We start from the raw sequence: 8,848 nt of genomic DNA, 5'->3' as shown, positions 1-8,848 counted from the left end.
CCCTATATTACTTGAGCGATACGTATACTTGCGTTGACAAATTCGACTTTGACATTATTGAATATTATATTTATACATTTTTATTAAATCAAACACATATATATAAAGTCGCAGTCAAGATTTTACCCCATGTGTCGGAATTTAAATCCTCTAGTAGCGTCATCAAATTCTTGCAATTGTCGATTTACAAAAAGAAAAAAGTCGGTCATATTACTTATGATATCACACTCAACCGTCCAAACTATTCAATATGTGAGACTCGTTTGGTTTCATATATTTTCAAAATTAAAATATTAATTTCAAAAATCAAAAATCACATATTTATATTAAAACTATTTTCATATTTATAAAAAATGATTCTTTCCAAAATAACGATCGACAAGCCACTCGTCCACCTAATCATTCTCATCTCGGGAACACTTAACTTATTATTATGCTTCTCTTTTAAAGGCCAACATTCAGCGCCATAGACCGCCATAGAGCATTATAGGTCTTACCGCCGTCTTATAAAATTTTCCTTTCAATCTAAGCGGTATTTTCTATCACACAAAAGGACCGAAGCATTCCTCCAATTCAACCAACCAACTAGAGTTCTACTATTAACATCCCCATTTATATCACCATCACTTTGAACAACAGACTCAAGATATCTAAATCGTTCAGACCTTTTAATAATTTGATTACCCAAAGTCACACTTCTGTCACTAGAGCTACTACTATTAAAATTACATTCCACGTACTTAGTTTTAGTTCTACTTAAATGAAGGCCTTTAGACCTGTGAAGTGAATCAAAACGACCATATAAGATATGGAGTTGCTAGTGGAAGTGGTTTGAGGTGAAGACTAGTCAAGGAAAATACAATGATAAGAATCTCATGTGTGTGACAAAGAGTGGCAAGGCAAAATCAGTAGAAATCCTAAGGGTGTAGTGGCAGAGAATGGAAGTTGAGGTGGGGTGTAAATTGGCAAAGAAAGAATATGGCAAAATCAAATAATTTTCATAGCAGCCAATTATTTGAAAATTAGGAATTAACGATTTCCAACCAACAATACTTTCGTTTTGGTAGCAGAGTAACGACCTAATCTTCTTAGACTAGATCTGCCTAAGAGTTTCCTGCTGTGATATGTATATGTTGTGATATATGCATTGTATTTTCATTCTAGCACCTCCAAATTTCTGTCCTTGCATAAAATATGCCCTAAAAATCTGAAATGTGTCCAAAAAACTCATCAATTCCTTCCAAACTCAAAATCAAGTTAAAAAATCACCTCGACAGAATACTTCATAATGAAAGATTCCTCACAAAACCCCCGCCAAGCAATATCTTTCTACAATCCTCTATCATTTCCTTTAAAAAAAAGGCACAAATTTAACCATAACATTAATCCTGACAAAATCATAGCCATTAAAATCTAAACCCCAACTTTTAAAATTTAACCATGAAACATAAGAAGGAAACATACAAAATAAAGGGGCATGAATCGTCTTCATCTATTTAACAATTTTAATTGAAGATGATAAATTGCTCAAAGTTCATTGAGATTGATTAAAGAATTTGAAATAAGACATGCCCTTTTATTTAAAGATGTTTAAATGTTTCTACACACGTGCTATAGTTGTTTGTACCTTCAATTTATCTTTCTCTACATTAAATTTTCTTATTCATCCCTTCTTTGAGATATGCTCCCTTCATCTCTTCGTGTGGATGTCATCATAATCAAAAAAAATTTACTAAATTGGCACTACTTTAAAAGACATTTTAGTTTTCCCACTAGTAGCATATGAAACCAACAAAATAAAGTTCAATGCAAAAAAAACATATAGAACAAGCATGAAATGCAAAGGAAACATCATTGCAACTCTTTAATTAATTCATTTTTGGTCCAAACAATATGGTCATTTAACAAGTTAGAATACGTTAAATATTAATCTTTGCTTGTAGAATCTTCACATATAAATAGATATTCAAGCATGTATGTTCTATTCATATTATGAATAATGAATGAAAATGAAGCTTGTACAGTTTCTCCTAACTCAAAGATGTTGTGCCAAGCTCTCTCTGTTTCCCTCTTCTTCCTTCGTGGGGTTCTTCAAAATTATAGGACAAATATAGATTTGAGTTGAATTATCATTTTTGTTCTCTTACTGGTTCATTTTTATTTTTTTTACTCTAATCATTGACAACATTGCCATTTATCAATTCGTGAAAAAATCAATTATTAGTCTTATGTTGTAGAAACTTTTGTTATATATAAAAATCCAAAGGTCATGTAATAAGAAAATTTTGGTTATTGAATAAAAAATATGAATTTTATGGTTTCTACTTTCACCTAAGTTATATGCCAAGTTTACTTTTTTGTTCTTCCTCCTTCCTCCTTCCTCCTTCCTCCTTCCTAAACCTCTACAAGTCTTCCACAATTATCCAATTACATTTTTTATGTAAGTGGCATCCTGGTACTAAAGGCTAACATTGCCCAAAGAGTCGTCATCCACACTTTAACATGATGATTGTCAATATTATGATAGTTCAATTTCAAGAAATCCGAAAAAAAAAATCAATGTGATGTACTTATATATTTATATTCTTGAGTTGTTGACACCATGATGAATACATTTTTTTCTCAAGGACTCTGTGAGTAATGATTACCTTCAAGACAAATCTTAAAACCAAGTCAAAATAATGGAAAATCCCCTACCAACGTAATGTCAGACCTCACCCTAATTATTTTCATTTATTTTAATAAATTATTACTAGTTAATGTCTCTCTCCTCCTCTCCTAAGATTGGTCTTTCATTCATTATTCTTCCCCTATCTTTGTTTCTCATTCCCATCTATTTTTTTCATCTTCACTTTGTGTCTTTACAATCTTATTTTCCATTCCACACTACAATTAGCAACAAAAACCAATTTTATATATATATATATATATATATAATAAATAAATAAATAAATAATTTTTTTTTTAGAAAGCCCAAAAAGGCTAATATATTAAATAGAAAGAAAGATACGGATAGAAAGTGTGGGAGGGCCCAAACATGGCACCCCGCCCACACAAAAATCAAAAATGGTTTCAAAACTAGAAAAAACAGAAAAATACATTATATACTTAAAAAAAACCTAAAGTGCCGAAATACATAGTATCAGGTGGCTATAGACAGTCGCAATTTGGTCTTGTCTCTGTCTCTAGTTATAGGGAAGGAGCAAGCTAATAAGTTGGTAAGATGATTATCATTGCCAATAGTAACCAATGTATTATCCAATATGTTCCCGAGTTGGAGTCGGCCTCCATTCTTCTTCTTCCTCCTGGAATAGACTTGTCATTCCTCTTCCGAAGAATCAGTCTGATGGGGTGGTAGAGCTGAAGCAGAAGGAATACCAACCGTAGTACCCACAATAGGTTTTAGTATCTGTGAAGTATGAGTTGCCTCTACACCGAATACTTCCTAAAGAAGTAGAGCTACGAGGCTCTTCTGATTATTAGTCTCAAAACTATGTGTAGGTAATAATCCATCAGTATTGTTTTCAATGGGGTTTGAAGGTGTCAGCATCACATCACTCGCAGTAACAATAACAGCAGTGTCATGGGGGGGTCCTCAGGGGTCCTAGGGGAAACCCGACACCTCCTGTCTGGTAGTATCCTCCCCAGATGGAAATGGGTTCGACCCATCCTTATTCACTTGAACCTTAGATTTCAAATTTGGATGAAACTTATGGCATTTATCAAGAACATGACTAAACATTTTACAGTTGGTACAATATGGAGGTTTGTGCTGCATGACGATTTGTTGCCAATAACCATTATGGGTTGTGTCCAGTCAGACTTCAGTAACATCAGGTAAAGTAATATCTCTTTCCACAAGTAATCTGGCCACCGGGGGTCTGGTTAGGTTGAAAGTAGGCAGATCTAGCTATCAAAGAATCCCCTATGATGACCCCAATAGAATAGAGAACCTGATGGTGAAAAAAAAGCAGCTTAAGACCAGGTAAACTAAATCATACCGGTACAGTGGGAGTTTCATGATTTAGGCGAAATCAGGAAACCACTTGAGTAACTTCATAGCTTTTCCTGCGATATTAAAATATTTCTTGAAGAAAATTCCGTGTCTTCAGTCATTGTTAGTTGGACCAACACATGTCTCACATCCATGAGTTCCATTTTTCACTTATCTAGTAGCTTAAGATTATCAACACTCTCTCTGATAACATCCATAGGAGGGTGTCCCCACTGAAATTTTTCAATGAGAGCAAACTTAAATTTTTCTGTCATGGTAGAAATTTCTAATTCTGAGAAAAAGATTGTTGTTTTTCCACATTTCCTACTTCCTTTCTTAACAAAAGGATAATCATTTGTACCCTCACAACATTTCTTATAACTTAAGGGAAATACCACAGCGGACTCCACCTGAGGGTTACCCACCACGTGGGCAAATAAGACTTTGTCCGGCTCAACCAAAGAAGAAGGAAGTGTCATCAAAGCAAGGAGAGCTGTCGGAGTTAAACTACAGCGAGGTTGCCGATAGAAAGAGTCGGGCAGGATGCCAATTATTTTTTATTTATTGAAAAATAAAAATAAACATGAACTTTTTAGTAAATTTATTGCCCCTGGTGTTTACACCCAATACTCATGCGGCAATTGAACAACAATTCAAGTGATAGTTCAGATTATGGTGGGGTGGATTATGATTCATTTAATTGTTTCAAAGACACCAAAATAATATTTTTATGAAATTGTTGATACTTAAGTGCTTCATAAATTCAATATAGATGTTCCAAGTGATTTCTTCATGTAACTACACCTATCTTTTGTTATCATCATAGCATTTTAGCAAGTAAAATTGTGAAATAAAAATGGAGGTCAAATTCACTTCAATGGAGCATTAGACTTGTTTGTAGACTCAAACTTACTCTTCAATTTTCAAGTTTTCAAAATTAGTTATCTTCTATTAGTTTTTAAAATATGTATTAAAACTTATAAATGAGCAACATCTCAATTATAAAATCAAATCCTATCTGAAATAGTGAGCAATGTCCATAGCATCAAATTACACCAAATTATATAGATATAAGTGGCTAACTAAATAAAAATTGAACAACTTTAAGGCAGAGAAATAGTAATTTTATTTACCCACGCTACCTTATATGATAGTGAGATGGTTCGGATTTCAAATTTCTATAATCTAAATGAACCTTAGTTATGATATTCATGCAACTCGCAATATCAATTATGAATATGCAAAACTTCTCATGTTTTGAAAATTGGAAAAATCATAGTTCACAATCAAGGAATTATTAACTAAGCATCCTCAAAATCACTAATTTTCTCATCAAACTCATAAAAATCATCAGAATCATCGATTTACTTACCTTCCTTCTCCACATTTATATCCAAGCTCTTCCTAAGACGTTCATTGGTATAATGTTCAGCTTAATGATACTTATAACATGCATTGGGATAAATCATAAACCTAAAAATAGTTATTTTTCCTTCAGTGTCCTTGTCCTTGATTTACATAATGAGAGATAAAAAAATATTTGAAATTAATCTACTAAATCACAACTATTTTAGAAAATGCTAGCATTTTTAGTTTAGATTTCACATTTATATTTACTAGTTTAACCTAAACTTCATAAATATTAAAGTTCCATATATAACTTTTTATGAATAAAATATCTATAAAATCTAAAATTTGTATTAAAAATAACTAGTAAAGAGTAAAATTATCCTTATTAATGATTTCAAAAATCTAGTTCTAATTGCCTATACCAAGGACAACTAGAAAAGAATACTTTAATTTAAAGCAAAAATAGAGAAAGAATTCACCTACTTAAATGTTTATCATACAAAGTTTAACCAATCAAAACTTTTGCTTTTCAGCATTAAAATTTTCTTTCACACGGGCCTTCCTCATTTTATTTTATATTAATCAATTAATTATTTTATAAATAAATAAAATTGCATTGATCTATTGCAATGATATCTAATAGATATTTCTCATTGTAATCGAAGAATTTCTTCTATGAAGTTGGGTCGACATTAGAGATAATCCCACAGAAAGTTGTGATAGGAATAATCAAAGTAGAAGAATGGCAAAAGGGAAGAGAACAGGACATAAAAGAAAAAAAAAATAGCATTGAAGTTTAGCACGTCGAGAATCTCTTTGAAGAAGTGTCACCTTGCTGCGAGTTGTGTAAGCAAATGATAATAGTTCATGAGAAAAACAAAACAAAAAAGAGACAGATGACAATACCAACATCTAGGATAATCTTCAACTTCGATCAATTTCCTTTGAAGCTTCAATGGCATGGCATAGTGGTATCCGTAAAACGTTCTTAACTTCCAACTTTCAATGATTGTTGCAATGTTTTTTTTTATTATTATTATTTTATTTTAATTTATTTTGAAATGTTGAGTGTTGAGATATAAATTTGATATGAATCCTTACTTTTCAATAATTCATGTTGAGCATTTTCTTAGTTTTAAATTTACTTTTTTTCAAACCTTTTTGAAAATGTTCTAAACATGCAACCTTAAGTCTAACAATTAATCTACCGAATACTCTAGAACCAAATTTAATAACTCATTTAATGGTCGTGTTTTAACTCGTCAATACATTCTATTTAATCATACAATATAAACATTCATTAATATATCATTCCTAGTTTGTTATTAATTCATGATAACATTCTCATTTTTATCACACTCAAGTTAAGTATAAATAACTTGTAGTAAAACATTTTGATCAATACAGTAAAGTAAACTTAATTGTGGTTGTCAAAATAGTAACATGGTCAGCCTATCCTGGTAGACATTGTACTTAAGAATACAAACATGGCACTGGATAGTTAGCACTAGGCATCAAGTATGAGAGTACAACATTGCAATAAAGAATATATTCAACCATTCTCTACTTACTAAGTTGGAATCTATAAAGACGTTTAGTACCATTTGGCTACTAAAAAGAGATACTCCATAACGAAAATCTATCGTAAACAATGTTTAAGAAGACATATCAGAAATGTCATTTTAGTGACCCCAATCGCTCTTCCATCTTAAAATTGGTAACAAGAGAAAGAAGAAAAGAAAGATAAGATCCAAAAATCATCATGTGTCCATACATACTCCATCCTTAAGAGCAATTTAATTGTTTTATCTATCAAGCCAAAATCTAATTTAGAGTAGAACAAAACCTAGATTCACCATATGTGAAAGAGACCGTCAGACCTTTAAGAGAATAAGCTATAAAAGTTCTAATTACAAGAAACTTCTTCATTTTAACCAACATTAATTCTAGAAATTATATTCTTAACTATACTTTTATTTTCTATGTAATAGAGAAAAAACAATTGAATAATTATCAATATTAATTGATAATTGATGATATCACAAACATAAAAAATACATATCACATACACAATCTTTATTGTACTAATTTTCAGTCATCTATCTTCTAAATATTTCCTCCATTGTTCTAATTTTTTACTCACTTAAGTGCTACACAAAAATATATAGACTCGATATTGATCTTTGATGTAAACCTATAATAATTAAAACCCCATAGATCTCTCCACAAATAATTTTAATGCTAAATCATGTTGTATCTTACATATCTTTATACATATATTTCTACTATAATACGCATTAGCACTAGATCATAAGAATTCTCAAGATTAATAAAAACCATATGAAGATCCTTTCTTTATACTTTTTCATTAATTACTCGAACAAAAACTCACCTCCACATTAGATCTTTTTGGCAAGGCACCACATAGGTTCTTTGAAACAAACATACTTTTTTAAGCTCTAAATATAATCTTTTGTCAATTCATCGGATTAGTTTGGGTACAAAAAAAGATTTGTAGATTAGCTAATTATCTAAATCTAGATTTTAAGAATCCTAAAATTGTTAAATCCTAAAGACAATTTGTCATTAAAATTTTGAACGACTACTAAATCTTGGAAAGCTATTTAGCCATTTGTTTCAAGATTTACAACTTCAATGATAACATTGTTTAACCAAAACTTAAAATAAATGGTTAAAATTTAAGGTAAAGCCTATGTTGGATCAATTATGTTGTTATGCTTTAATAATAATCTTATAATGTATTTTCAAACCCCAAAACCCATCCTTCCTTCTCTATTTTCTTTGATTCTTATAATGCCTTCCAGACCTTGACTCATTTTATGTTTTTATCCAATATTTCTATCATGAATTTGATACCTCATTGTATGTTTTTTATCCAAATTTGTTAACATGAATTTGATATTTACCACATTTTATTTCTCGACATTCTTGATGTTTCATATTTATCCATTAAACAATCACAATTTTTGGCCTTCAACCACTCACAGCTCTCACGTTTATATAAATCACTTAAATCTGACCATTTCCCGGATTAAATAAAAATGATATATAGCTAGAAAAAAGAAGAAAAATAGTATTTAAGAAGGCTTTAAGATTTATGGAGCTTAAAACATTGTTTGCAAGATTTAACCTAAATCCTAGTTAAATCTTGCAAACAAACAGCTCCCAAGTGTATTTATCAATTAGAAAAATATATTCTTTAATTGAACCCCATAACATGGGATAAGTTCATGAGGCCAGTAAAGATAATGAAGATTAAAATATCTATAACTGGAATTTAAAATAAAAAATACAAAGAAGTGCAGAATCATCCTTCTAAATGATATGAGTTCAAATTGTCTAATGTGAGGTAAATTAATGAAAAATAAAAGGAAATTCCCTGCATCAAATGACTATGTATTTTTAATTAATTTATTGCACGAAAAAAATTTTAATAAATATCTTTCATTGTGAGTAAGGAATTTCCTCCCTTTGCCTCGGCAG

The 8,848-nt window shown here is 30.8% G+C and overlaps 1 protein-coding gene across 1 annotated transcript in view; it reads right to left on the bottom strand.

Moving 5' to 3' along the window:
- LOC110027010 (DNA-directed RNA polymerase III subunit RPC10-like) overlaps positions 1 to 8,848 on the bottom strand; it is a gene marked incomplete in the record, with an annotated part of 37,236 nt that overhangs the window by 27,906 nt on the left and 482 nt on the right.

Source organism: Phalaenopsis equestris, unplaced genomic scaffold (genome assembly GCF_001263595.1).
Source record: "Phalaenopsis equestris unplaced genomic scaffold, ASM126359v1 Scaffold000411, whole genome shotgun sequence".
NCBI classification, from domain to species: Eukaryota; Viridiplantae; Streptophyta; class Magnoliopsida; order Asparagales; family Orchidaceae; genus Phalaenopsis; species Phalaenopsis equestris.
The sequence above is the reverse complement of the archived record's forward strand: the minus strand, read 5'-3'. Positions and strand labels throughout refer to the sequence as shown.